Here is a 13,823-nt window from a genome sequence, read left to right as displayed (position 1 = left end):
ACAGAGATTTTTGGAAACAACTAACGAATCAGGGACAGTCTACTAAATTCCCATTTAATTTTTATAACAGTAACAGAAAAAAAAAAATACTTCCATGTCCAGTGAACAAAGGCCTATCTTGATGCAATAAACAATTTTGTTCTGATTATTTTTTTGAGATAGAGATAAAGTGAGATAGAGAGAAGGAGAGAGAGAATCCCAAGGAGGCTCCACACTGTTAGTGCAGACCCGATGTAGGGCTCAAACTCATAAACCGTGAGATCATGACCTGAGCCAAAGTTGGACATTTAACCTGCTGAGCCACCCAGGCGCCCCAAAAGACAGTTTTGATTTTTCATCCAATGTCCATACTTGAGTAGGTTCAGGTGTGTCGACCACTGAATAAAAAGAAAGTTAGGGGCGCCTGGGTGGCTCAGTTGGTTAGGCAACTGACTTCAGCTCAGGTCATGATCTCACAGTTTGTGAGTTCGAGCCCCGCGACAGGCTCTGTGCTGACTGCTTGCTCAGAGCCTGAAGCCTACTTCGGAGTCTGTGTCTTCACCTCTCTCTACCTCTCCCCTGCTCACGCTCTGTGTTTCTGTCTCTCAATAATAAATAAATGTTAAAAAAAAAATTTTTTTTAAAGAAAGTTAAAGACCCTTAAGGAAAGACCCAACAATAACCTGCAGGACCATACCATGAGTCTTTCTCCAAAGAATTTGTACTCAAATATTCAAACCTTTTGGGAACAATCAGACAATGGCCACACAAATTCCTGGACACCCAGGATGCTTCTGTGCTGCACTAGAGTGTGGGCTTTACAGAAATGTATGAATCAATGTCTAATCAGGAAAACAGATACCACCCTACATATTTAAAGCAGAGAAGACTTTAATGCAGGGGGTTGGTCACAAAGACATTGGATATACTGAAGAATGTGGGAGAGAGAGAGCATTATCCAGAGTCCAGGAAATTGCTACTGTCCTTGGGCTGTAGCCTACAACCCCACACTCCCTACCGACAATGCTGGAGGACCCAGTGCTGTCAAAGCCAAGGTACCTCCTGAAGCAGAAAGGTTTCTCCCTTCCTCCCACCTTTAAATATAATCAAGTGCCGGGGCACCTGGGTGGCTCAGTTGGTTGAGCGTCCGTATTCAGCTCAGGTCATGATCTCGCGGTTTGTGAGTTCGAGCCCCGTGTCAGGCTCTGGGCTGACAGCTCAGAGCCTGGAGCCTGCTTCAGATTCTGTGTCTCCCGTCTCTTGGTGCCTCCCCTGCTCATGCTCTGTCTCTCTCTGTCTCTCAATAATAAATAAACGTTAAAAAAATTAAATATAACCAAGTGCCTCCCATTGGCACAACCTAACTGGGACACAGCTATCAATGGACTTTGGGAATTTGGGAAATGTAGTTTGCAAGATTCTGGCCCTGGCAGTCCAAGGGAGGTCACAGTGGGACAGGTAAGAGGCTAGGCACCTAGAGAAAATATGAAGTATAGAGAGCCTGGTTATAAATGGAGTTTTGACCAAAGTCCACTCAAGGATAGATCTAGCCCCTAAATCCATCTGCTAGTTTTTCCTCATTTGTATAATTAGACTAAATATCTTAAAGGGGCACCTAGGTAGCTCAGTCAGTTGAGCGACCGACTTCAGCTCAGGTCATGATCTCATCATTTGTGAGTTCGAGCCCCACATTGGGCTTGCTGCTGTCAGGGCAGAGCCTGCTTCAGATCCTCTGTCCCTCTCTCTACCCCTCCCCCACTTGCGCTTTCTCAAGCAAATAAATAAACATTTAAAAAAAAGAATAAATATCTTAAACTACTGGCAGAATCCTGCATTGGCACTCAGGCCATAGGTTGGTTAACAGCTTTTATTATTGGAAAAACAAAGTGCAAGTCATTGAAGTTCCTGATTCCCATAAAATGTAAATTAAAATAAAAGAGCTTGAGAGCATCACAAAGATTAATGCCACCATTAAAGACTTAAAATATGCAGAGGTGGTGATTTCTGTCACATTTATATCGGTGTCCTGGGGCACCTGGGTGGCTCAGTCGGTTAAGCATCCGACTTCGGCTCAGGTCATGATCTTGTGGTCTGTGAGTTCAAGTCCCAGGTCGGGCTCTGTGCTGACAGCTCAGAGCCTGGAGCCTGTTTCAGATTCTGTGTCTCCCTCTCTCTCTGACCCTCCCCCATTCATGCTCTGTCTCTCCCTGTCTCAAAAATAAATAAACATTAAAAATATATATATATATAAAACAAAGACACAGATATATATATATATATATATAAACATTAAACATACATATATATGTTTATATATATAACAAAGACACAGATATATATAAACACAATATATATATACAACAAAGACACATATATATAAACATTAAAAATATATGTATATATATAACAAAGACACAGATATATATATATATCTGTGAAAAGTCAGATATATATATCTGGAAAAGTCAGATAGTCTTGAAGAAGGCAGAAGAATATTGTAAACTTAATCAAATGGTGACCCCAATTGCAAATGCTGTTTCAGATGTGGCTTTGGGGAGGACAGATATCAGTACAACCCCCAGAACTTGATCAGGCCAATGCATTTTTCTCCACTATGACAAAGAATATACGAGAAACAATTAGCTTTATAGTCCTGCCTCAGAGAAAAGCCCACCTGCTGGTCTATGCCCTAATTTAGTCTGCAGGAGCCTTGACCCTACCGTATTCAGTCAGTCCCGTGCGAAAAACCAGAAGCTGCTCCTGGTCTTTCAAACAGATCTCGCTTGCCAGCAGCCACAGCTGCAGAGAGATGGTTTCTGCCTTAGTTCTGCTTTCCCAAGTCTCCTGTAGGTGCATCCACTTGAAGGAATTGGATTTACATCAGAACCTCCGCTGTAAGGGAGCCTGGGAAGTGTTTTTAGCTTTACACCTCCTCAGATAGAAGGAGGACGGAATAGAGGTCAAGATTACATTCCAAGTTTCTGTCACTTCATCCCACAGGCTCTCATACTGGTGACCCGATACTGATAGAACCAAAAAAAAAAAGAGAGAGAAAGTAGCAGGTGCCAAAGGGTGGAAGATAAATCCAGTGAAAATATAGCGCCCTGCCACTTCATTAAAATTCTGGGTGTCACATGTTTTGAGACACTTCAGGACATTCCCCCCAAAGCAAAGGACAGGTTGCTGCACTTTGGACTTCCCACCTCTTAGACGGAGCCCTAGGGTTTGATGAGTCATTTGGGATTTCGGAAGCACCACCTGGTGCACTGACTGCTCCTACCCATTTGCCAGTCTCCAGCTGTGAGTAAGGCACAGAGGGGGAGAGGGCAGAAGAGGCCTCCCGACCTGGTCCAGGCCATGCAGTGCACATAGTTCAGGCTTTCAGCCCTGATCGTTCGGAGTGCCTGAGGCAAATAAGAGTGCTCCCTGAGGCCTACCACAGACACTGATAGAAGGTCACTGTAAACAGGCCCTCAGGGCTTGGAGGCAAAGCCATGCTTCATTCATAAGTGAGTATTTTTCTTTTGAGAAATAGCTCCCGGGTTTTCGCTGGGCTCCGGCAGACTGCACACTTGACCAAAGGGCACCCCAGGTGACCTTGTAACCTGAGCTGCCCCCCAATGAACTGCCATCTGACCCCTCTGCCCAGCAGTTCCCTCGGGGAAAGGGTCCATATAGAAGCAGGTTGTTCTCAAGGAGATTGCTTGAGAGACTTGGGAACAAAAGGATGGGGACAGAGGAGCAAGGATAGACCTGCTGGAGTGGGCCCAGACCAGTAGAATGTTCCCAGCTATGTGAGTGAGTACAACAAGGCTCCACTGTGAAGGGGAAATTATTAGAGCCTGGTTTTCTGATGACAGATTCTGAAACAGCAAGAAGTGGCCCCGAGGGATAGTGGAGAAGGAGATCCCTCAGCAGGGCAGGACTGTAAGCAGCATGTCTCATTACCCACTTTGCCTGGAAGAAAAGATGGCCCGAGGTGAGGACCTGTGCCAGTTCATGGGCAATGACTAATGATTTGAACAGCTGAAAGTCTTACAAGATTGGAAGTTCATGACAAAGAGGCTTGGGAAAGATGAATTTCTTAGAATGGTCCCAGATCATGAGACAGAAGGTATGCCATACAAATAGTCACCATGGGCCTCAACTATGGGGGAAGCTTTGAATAGCAAATAGAATGTTCTGTGGATGTTAACCAGATGGCCTTTTCCCCCAGCCAGTGCAGCTCTTGTTCCATAGGTTCATTGAAAAAGGACCATGATGACAGGAGTGGAGACTACCTGCATGGGCTAAAGAAGACAGACATCTCCATCTGTGGACTTAATACGCAGTCTTGTTATCTCACAAAATATTGTGTCTAACCATGGAAATCACTTTGCAAGACAAGAAGTGGGAAACTGAGCAGGGGGTACCCGCAGGATTCATTGGTCTTACCACGTGCTCCATTAGTCAGCATTCTACCATGATGGAAAGGCCTCCTGAAGGTCCACGTAAGGTCCCAGCTGTAGACACTTCATGAACTAGAGAGCCATCCACAGGATACAGTAATGCTCTGAACCAGGGTACGTACTGTTTCTCCTTTAGCCAGAGAGCAGTTCGAGGACCAAGGGGCTGGATGTAGGAGTGGCTCTCTCACAATGAAACCGTTTTACAACTCAAACATTCTTTGCTTCTTGGCCTCATGACTATACGGAGGAGAGGTGTGTTAAAAGCCTGTAGTGTCTGAGGGACGAATGCCTCCACCAAGTGACACAGTTTTCCCACCAAACTGGAAGTTGAAACTGCCACCACCCAACCATTTTGAACGCTTCATGCTCCTGAACAGACAAGCAAAAAAGAAATCAAGGTATTTTCTGGGGTGACAATGTCTGGCTATCAAGGGGAAATAGGTTGTTACCACACAGAGGGGGCAAGGAGGCTTAGTGAAAGACTTACCTGTATTCCCGAATGATCCTATTCCTAGTACAAATCCTGTGATCAGAGTCACAGCAAGACTGCTGCAGTTCCATACAAGAGGGTCCCCCAGGGCACAGATCTCTCGGGAATCAAAGCTTGAGTCTCTTCTGTGAGCTAAGAACCTGGCTGTCCCTTACTGACTGAAAGCGGAAGAAACCTGAAATAGATATAGTGAAGAAGCAAAGCCATAAATACAACATCGGCCTTAAAATGGGTTATGGAGGCGACAATTATGGCCTCTACTTGAACTTCCCTCCTTGATGTGTCTATTCACACATTTTAGATATTTCGTCTTCTCCCTTTCCCCTACTATTGTCTCCAGGTGGTTGCGTAGGGATTATTAACTTCACCATTAGTCACAGAGTGCAGATTTTTGAGAAGGGAATTTGAGAAAGCTAGAGAAGAAACATCAAGGCATTGGGGTTCCTTCCTTGGGGAGTAAGGTTGTGTGTTTTTTTAATTTTTAAAAAATGTTTATTCATTTTTGAGAGAGAGAGACAGAGTGGGACTGGGGGAATGACAGTGAGGTGGGCGGGGGGGGGGGGGGGGGTGGTACACAGAATCCAAAGCAGGCTCCAGGCTCTGAGTTGTCAGCACAGAGCCCGACATGGGCTCAAACCTACGAACTGTGAGAACTGTCAGCTGATGTCAGATGCTTAACCGACTGAGCCACCCAGGCACTCAGGGTGTTTTTAATTACAGGAGTGATAGCTGCTTTCTGCTAATCGGGAAGCAAGCGTAAATTTGGGACACAGGGTGTATGTATTTGGCTGCAAGTGGGGTATATAGGACAGTTAATGTTTGGGCCCCCCACATCGCAGGGGAGGAAAAACTTTCCCTCAGCCATCCTAGGTTCCATAGTTGGGTCTATGAAATAGACTGATAACAGATTAACAGGAGAAAAGGAATACATATTTATTCACTTTTAATATTACATGCAGGTGGGGATCACAGTGGGAGGAAAAAGGAAATACCCCAAGAAAGCAGTAGGATTGGAAGCTTATATACCATCTTAACAGGGAAGGAGAGGGGAGGGATAGGCCACTTAGGGGAGAGAATAAATGAAGGGCCCTTAGAAGAAAACAGGGGAGATATGATGGTTTGCCACAAAGTATATCTGGATGTCACTTCTAGAAGTGGGTGTCAATTTCTAGTCTCTCCTGTAAAAAAGTCAATCTTTCCTGGTTGATGAAGCTCCAGGGGAGGGGATTTTAGACAATTGAGTTCCTTTTGAAGGATCTGTCATTGAGCAGAGAGGGGGAATTCAGAGAAAGCCTCTCCCCAGATTTGTTGTTTTTTCAGGTGCAAGGTTCAAAATAATCAGTACACCAAAGCATCATATTTTGTGCTGGCATTTCCTGAATTCCTAAAGGATCCGACCCCAGTCTCCCTTTTGGGAAAAATTCTCACTGTCTGTTGTTATAGTAAGAAGGAAATGCCAGTTTTCACCTCCTACAGCTGTGACCTTCTACAGGAGCAGAGAGGGCTAGATCTTTCCTCTTTCTACTCTTCAGGTACAGCTGGGGGGCAGGCTTCTGATGTACAAGTCCCAAAAACAACACTGAAGATGGCTGGAAAGACCACTATTATATTTATTATTATTATTATTATTATTATTATTATTATTATTATTATTATTTTCTCAATGCGGGACAGAGGCACAGAAAGGGAATGTGGCTGGCTTCCCTGAGTCAAACCACAGTGCCACCTTCGGGAGTCCCGGGGACAGCCATCCCAGGAGCCAAAGTCATCAAATCCTCTGTGGCAACATCCTTTGTTCTTTGTACCACAATAATCTACCTCCTGGGTGGTTGTAAGAGTTACATGAGGGGTGCCTGGATGGCTCAGTCAGTTGACCATCTGACTCTTGATTTCGGCTCCAGTCATGATCTCGTGGCTCATGGGATTGAGCCCCATGTTGGGCTCTGCACTGGCAGCTTGGGGGCTCCTTGGGATTCTCTCCCTCTCTCTGTCCCCCCTCTGCTTGTGCATGCTCTCTCTCTCTCTCTCTCTCTTTCTCAAATAAATAAACATTTAAAAACACACCAAAAAAACTTTAAAAAAAAAGTTACATGGGACAACAGTGCCCAGCACACAAAGAATGTCCCTTTTTTGTAAATTATAAAGTGATACACTAAGTATGGGAGGATGGAGAGAAGAGAGCTTTGCTCAAGACCACATGGCACAGCACATTAGGAGTACAACCAGGGTGTACTGGTAAAAGTTTAACTGGCTTCAGCTGGGGAGTGGGGGACGAACATGATTTGTGGTGTTTGTAGATTTTGATGACATGAACACTCTGACCTTCATCAATTTTTTTAAGTTTATTTATTTATTTTGAGAGAGAGAGAGAGAGAGAGTGTGTGTGTGTGCATGCAAGTGGGGTGGGGCAGAGAGAGAGAGAGAGAGAGAGAATCTGTCAGTGCAGAATCTGATGTGCGGCTCAAACTCACAAACCGTGAAATCATGACCTGAGCCGAAGTCAGATGCTTAATACACTGAGCCACCCAGGCACCCCTGACTTTTGTCAATTTTTAACTACCAGTGTGACATCACTGAATGCAAAGTTGGCAAGAAACCTGAACCAAGAAGCACACCACTATATAGTATTTTCACCGTATAGGCACAATAAACATAAGTCACTTCAAAAGCATATGTGTTCATGAAATAACTATAATTAAATATATATAAGTTATATATAAATTTAAATATATACAAAAATATAAATATATTTGAAGAAGACACAAAAAAATGGAAAAATATTCCATGTTCATGGATTGGAAGAACAAATATTGTTAAAATGTCGATACTACCCAAAGCAATCTACGTATTCAATGCAATATCTATCAAAATAACACTAGCATCCTTCACAGAGCTAGAACAAACAATCCTAAAATATATATGGAACCAGAAAAGACCCCAAATAGCCAAAGCAATCCTGAAAAAGAAAACCAAAGAGGGAGGCATCACAATCCCAGACTTCAAGATGTGTTACAAAGCTGTAATCATCAAGACAGTATGGTACTGACACAAAAACAGACACTTGGATCAATGGACCAGAATAGAGAACCCGGAAATGGACCCACAAATGTATGGCCATCTAATCTTTGACAAACGAGGAAAGAATATCCAATGGAATAAAGACAGTCTCTTCAGCAAATGGTGCTGGGGAAACTAGACAGCGACATGCAGAAAAATGAATCTGGACCACTTTCTTACACCATACACAAAAATAAACTCAAAATGGATGAAAGACCTAAACATACGACCGGAAGCCGTCACAAAAGACATGAATAGACACTTCTCCAAAGAAGACATCCAGATGGCCAACTGACACATGAAAAAATGCTCAACATCACTCATCACCAGGCAAATAAAATCAAAACCACAATGAGACACCACCTCACACCTGTCAGAATGGCTAACATGAACAACTCAGGCAACAACAGATTGCCTGATTGGCGAGGATGCAGAGAAAGAGGATCTCTTTTGCACTGCTGGTGGGAATGCAAACTGGTGCAGCCACTCTGGAAAATAGTATAGAGGTTCCTCAAAAAATTAAAAATAGAGCTACCCTACAACCCAGCAATTGCACTACTAGGTATTTATCGAAGGGATACAGGTATGCTGTTTCAAAGGGACACATGCACCCCAATGTTTATAGCAGCACTATCTACAATAGCCAAAGCATGGAAAGAGTCCAAATGTCCATCGATGGATGAATGGATAAAGAAAATGTGGTATATATATACAATGGAGTATTACTCAGCAATCAAAAAGAATGAAACCTTGCCATTTGCAACTACATGGATGGAACTAGAGGTTATTATGCTAAGCGAAATTAGTCAGAGAAAGACAAATATCATATGACTTCATTCATATGAGGACTTTAAGATACAAAACAGATGAACATAAGAGAAGGGAAGCAAAAATAATATAAAAACAGGGAAGGGGGACAAAAACATAAGAGACTCTTAAATATGGAGAACAAACAGAGGGTTACTAGAGGAGTTGTGGGTGTGTGTGGGCTAAATGGGTAAGGGGCATTAAGGAATCTACTCCTGAAATCATTGTTGCACTATATGCTAACCAATTGTGACTAATCTTGTCACGGGTAGGGATAGCAGAGCTGGCCCTGGGGGCACAAGCCCATAATGTGCCAGTGTTGGTCTGCTGTGAAACATACAAGTTCTGCGAGTGTGTGCAGACTGATGCCTTTGTCTCTAATGAACTAGATGACCCTGACGATCTGCTGTGGGAGTGAGGAGAACATGTGGTCATAGCTAACTGGCAGAACCACCCGTCCCTACGGTTGTCAATTCTGGTCTATGATGTGACACCCCCCACACCCCCAGAACTGGTGGATCTGGTTATCACAGAGCTGGGGATGATTCCTTGCAGTTCTGTACCTGTTCTACAAGTCAAGAGTAGTGACCAGTGAGTGAGGGAACACAGGGTCAATATATGACATATGCCCTAAAAATCAATCAATCAAAAAATAAAAATAATTATATAGTGATGAGTTTGGGGTATTCATTACCTTTGGTTTTATATAATTTATTTCATATACTTTTTATATCATTTAATTTTTATAATGGCTGTGTTCCACAATCAGCTCATAAAATTCCTAAAATTTTTTAATTAAAAAAATTTTTAATGTTTATTATTTGAGAAAGAGACAGAGAGCAAGCAGGGGAGGGGCCGAGAGAGAGGGAGACACAGAATCGGAAGCAGGCTCCAGGCTCTGAGCTGCCAGCATAGAGCCTGGCGCGGGGCTCGAACCCACAGAGCACGAGATCATGACCTGAGCTGAAGTCGGCCGCCCAACCAACTGAGCCACCCAGGTGCCCCAAAACTCCTAAGTTTTTTTTAAGTTTATTTATTTTGAAAGAGAGAGAGAGAGCAAGCAGGGGAGGGACAAAGAAAGAGGGAGACAGAGAATCCCAAGAAGGCTCCTCGCTGTCAGCTCAGAGCCTGACTCTGGGGTCAATCTCTTGCAAACCATGAGATAATGACCTGAGCTGAAATCAAGAGTCAGTTGCTTCACTGACTGAGCCACCCAGGCACCCCTAAAATTGCTAAAATTTTAACAGTCAGCTCTAGAAGACTGAACCAGAACCATTCTGCATGCTTTTAGGCATGCGTTACGCTGCCTCTAGCAGCAACTTCGGCATTTTTATTTTCCACTGGGCCCCACAAATTATGTAGTGGGTCTGCTGCCAACACTGTGCTGGAATCTCCAGTGCAGACCCAGGGTGGATTTTGGAGACTTCACCTCCCAGGATCATCTGGGGCCCATCTGCCTTCCATAGAGGAAACCAAGCTTCTCCAGAGGAGCCAGAGGGAATCCTAAGACTGCCCCCTTCCGTGCCTCCTGGAGACGGAGAGCCAGCTTCACCTGAATGAGTCCACAGCACCACCTGGTGGTACCTGGGTGTCAGGCCTTCCTGGGAGCCAAAGCCGGGAAGATCCTGGGACAAGAAATCATCAGCCAAGAGGGGTCCAGCAGGGCAGAAGGGGGCATGTCAGTCAAAGTGATGAGGGAGCGTGGGGCAAGCTGAGGGCAAAGTACAGGCTAACAGCAGCCCTCCCACCCCCTGTGCAGGTGGGATATGTATGATATTCCTTAGACACTCCTGACTGCCTAACAACAAAGAAAAGAACAATCTTATCAATAGCTGATCTCCAGAAATCTACAGACTCCGTTTTCTGGAGACCTAATATCACCCTCATCAAGATGTAAGGGGGTTTAAGTGCTTGCCATGGTGATGTGGGAAACTAAGGCAAATGAAAAATTAAATTCCCTTACTGCCTACAGCCCATTGACTAGTCCTTGAAACGGCAGAGTGACCTCCCTCTAGGAGCTCAGCTGCCTGCAAGAAATTTTGCTACGGGCAAAAGGGAATTTTGCCTTAACATTATCCTAACCTCCCAGGATCCTGCCAGTCTCCTTAAACACACAAAAAAATTCCTTTACAAACCTCCTTTATCTTTAACCCCCAAGTATATGTTGGCAATTATACTCCAGGCTTATGGCCATTAAAAAAAAAAATGTTTTTTAATTTTTCAATTTTAATTTTTTTTTAATTTTTAAACATTAAAAAATTTTTTTTAAATATATGGTATGTCAGATGGTGGTAAGTGGTGTGGAGAAAAAATTTAAGCATGGGAGAGGAATGGGAATGTGGGGGTGCAAGTTGCAACTTTAAATGTGGTCAGAGTGGGTAAAAGATGATATTTAAAAAAATTTTTTTAATGTTTATTTATTTTTGGTAGAGAGAGAGAGAGACAGAGACAGAGCATGAGCGGGGGAAGGACAGAGAGAGAGGGAGACACAGAATCCGAAACAGGCTCCAGGCTCTGAGCTGTCAACACAGAGCCCGATGCAGGGCTCGAACTCACGGACCGCGAGATCATGACCTGAGCTGAAGTCGGACGCTCAACCGACTGAGCCACCCAGGTGCCCCCAAAGATGATATTTGAGTCAAGATTTGAAGGAGGTGAAGCAAATGGGTATTTGAGGTAAGAGCTTTCTTTCTTTCTTTTTTTTTCTTCCTTCCTTCCTTCCTTCCTTCCTTCCTTCCTTCCTTGTTTATTTATTTTTGAGACAGAGTGAGTGGGGGAGGAGCAGAGGAGAAGGGAGACAGAGAATCCCAAGCAGGTTCCACACTGTCAACACAGAGCCCAACGCAGCCCATGAAAGTCCATGAATCATGAGATCATAACCTGAGCAGAAATCAAGAGCAGGACCACCCAGGCCCCCCTGGGATAAGGTCATTCTAAGCAGAGGGAACAAGAAGTTCAAAGGTTCTGAGTCAGGAGAGTGCTGGCAACTTTGAAGGAACATCAAAATGGCCAATATGGGGGAGGCGCCTGGATGGCAAAGTCGGTTGAGCATCTCACTTCAGCTCAGGTCATGATTTCACAGTTCGTGTTCGAGCTCCACACGGGGCTCTGTGCTGACAGCTCAGAGCCTAGAGCCTGCTTTGGTTCTGTGTCTCCCTCTCTCTCTGCCCCTCCCCTGCTCATGCTCCGTCTCTTGCGCGCTCTCGCGCTCTCTCTCAAAAATAAACAAACATTAAAAAAAAATTATTTTAATGGCCAATATGGTGGTGCCTGGGTCGCTCAGTCAGTTAAGGGTCTGATGTCATCTTAGGTGCCCCGTGTTGGGGCTTTCTGCTGTTAGCACAGAGCCCGCTTCATATTCTCTGTCCTGCTCTCTCTCTGCTCCTCCCCCACTTCCCCACTTGCACTCTCTCTCTTTCTCTAAATAAATAAATAAATAAATAAACAAACAAACTTTAAAAAAACGGCCAGTGTAACCAGAACAGGGTGATTAAAGGGGCCAGCAGTTTGAGGACAGATCAACTACCTAGGGCCTTGAAGGAGATTGTGAGGACTTAGCAGCTTTTCCTCTGAATACAGTAAATAGATATTGGAGAATTTTGAGCAGAGGAGGATCACGATCTGACTTATAAATTTTTTAATGTGAGAAAACACATGGAACGTAAAACTCACATTGTAACTATTTTCAACTAAACAGTTCAGTGGCATTAAGGACATTCACACTGTTGCACACCCAAAACCGTCATCCATCTCAGGAACCTTTTTATTTTACCACACTGGAACTCTGAACCCACTATTAAACAAGAACTCCCCATCCCTCCTCCCTCTAGCCCCTTGTATCCACCACTCTACTTTTTGTTTCTGTGAATTGTGACTACTCCATATGTTATATAAGTAGAATCATACAATACTCATCCTTTTGTGACTGGCTTATTTCACATGACATAATGTCTTCAGGATTCATCCACATTTTAGCCTGTCAGAATTTCCTTCCTTTTTAAGGCTGAATAACATTCCCTTGTAAGTATACACCACATTTCATTTATCCATTCATCTGTCAATGAACACTTGGGTTTCTTATACCTCTGGGCTACTGAGAAAATGCAGCTGTGAATACTGGTGTACCAATATCTGTTAGAATTCCTGCTTTCAATTCTTTTGGGTATATACCAAGAAAGTGGAATTGCTGGATCATATGGTAATTCTGTGTTCAGTTTTTGCAGGAATCACCGTATTGTTTTCCAGAGCAGCTGCACCATTTTACATTCCCACTATCTTATATTTTTTAAGAGATTACTTTCAGGATGAATTAAGGCTATATGAGAGGAAGGCAAGAGTGGATACAGAGATATCAGTTAAAAAGCTCTTGCATTTATCCAGGTGAGAAATATAATGGCTGGGACTTACACAGCAGCAGTGGAGGTGGTGAGAAGTGACAGGATTCTGGTGTTGTTTCAAAGGTAAAGCCGGGGCGCCTGGGTGGATCTGTCAGATAAGCATCCCACTTTGGCTCAGGCCATGATATCGCAGTTCAGTTCGTGAGCTGGAGCCTGTGCTGTGCTGACAGCTCAGAGCCTGGACCCTGCTTGGGATTCTGTGTCTCCCTCGCTCTCTGCCCCTCCCCCGTTCACACTCAGTGTCTCTCTTTCTCAAAAATAAATAAACTTTTTTTTTTTTTAATTTAAAGATAAAGCCAACTAGATTTGCTGAGGAATTAGCTCAGGTCATGATCTCCCAGTTTCATGAGTTCAAGCCCTGCGTGGGGCTCTGTGCTGGCAGTGAGGAGTCCGCTTCGGATTCTCCCCCCCCCCCCGCCCCTCCCCTACTCACTCTGTCTCTGCCTCTCTTTAAATTAGTTAATTAAAATCGTGAGACTTGATGATATCATCTGGTGAATGATTACAGACATCGAAAAGGAGAAGGTCAAGGACTAAGTCCTTGGACATTCCAGCGACAAGAGGTCAGTGAAAAAACAGTAGAGAACACTGAAAAGGAGATGCCAGCAAGGTAAGAGGAAAGTCAGGAGGGCATGGTGCCCTGGA

The 13,823-nt window shown here is 44.1% G+C and overlaps 1 protein-coding gene across 2 annotated transcripts in view; it reads right to left on the bottom strand.

The window, feature by feature from the left end:
* ZBTB8B (zinc finger and BTB domain containing 8B) overlaps positions 1-13,823 on the bottom strand; it is a 41,774-nt gene that overhangs the window by 26,249 nt on the left and 1,702 nt on the right. The window contains exons 1-2 of one of the 2 annotated variants that reach the window (XM_053210759.1): positions 13,189-13,577; positions 4,915-5,092 (exon numbers count right to left, since the gene is read on the bottom strand). The gene's annotated coding sequence lies outside the window, so the exon portion shown is untranslated. Of the gene's footprint in view, positions 1-4,914; positions 5,093-13,188; positions 13,578-13,823 lie in introns of those variants that run through there. The other variant, XM_053210762.1, reaches the window with a different exon arrangement.

This window comes from Acinonyx jubatus, chromosome C1, assembly GCF_027475565.1.
Source record: "Acinonyx jubatus isolate Ajub_Pintada_27869175 chromosome C1, VMU_Ajub_asm_v1.0, whole genome shotgun sequence".
Lineage (NCBI taxonomy): Eukaryota > Metazoa > Chordata > Mammalia > Carnivora > Felidae > Acinonyx > Acinonyx jubatus.
This window is presented reverse-complemented; position numbering and strand designations above follow the sequence as displayed.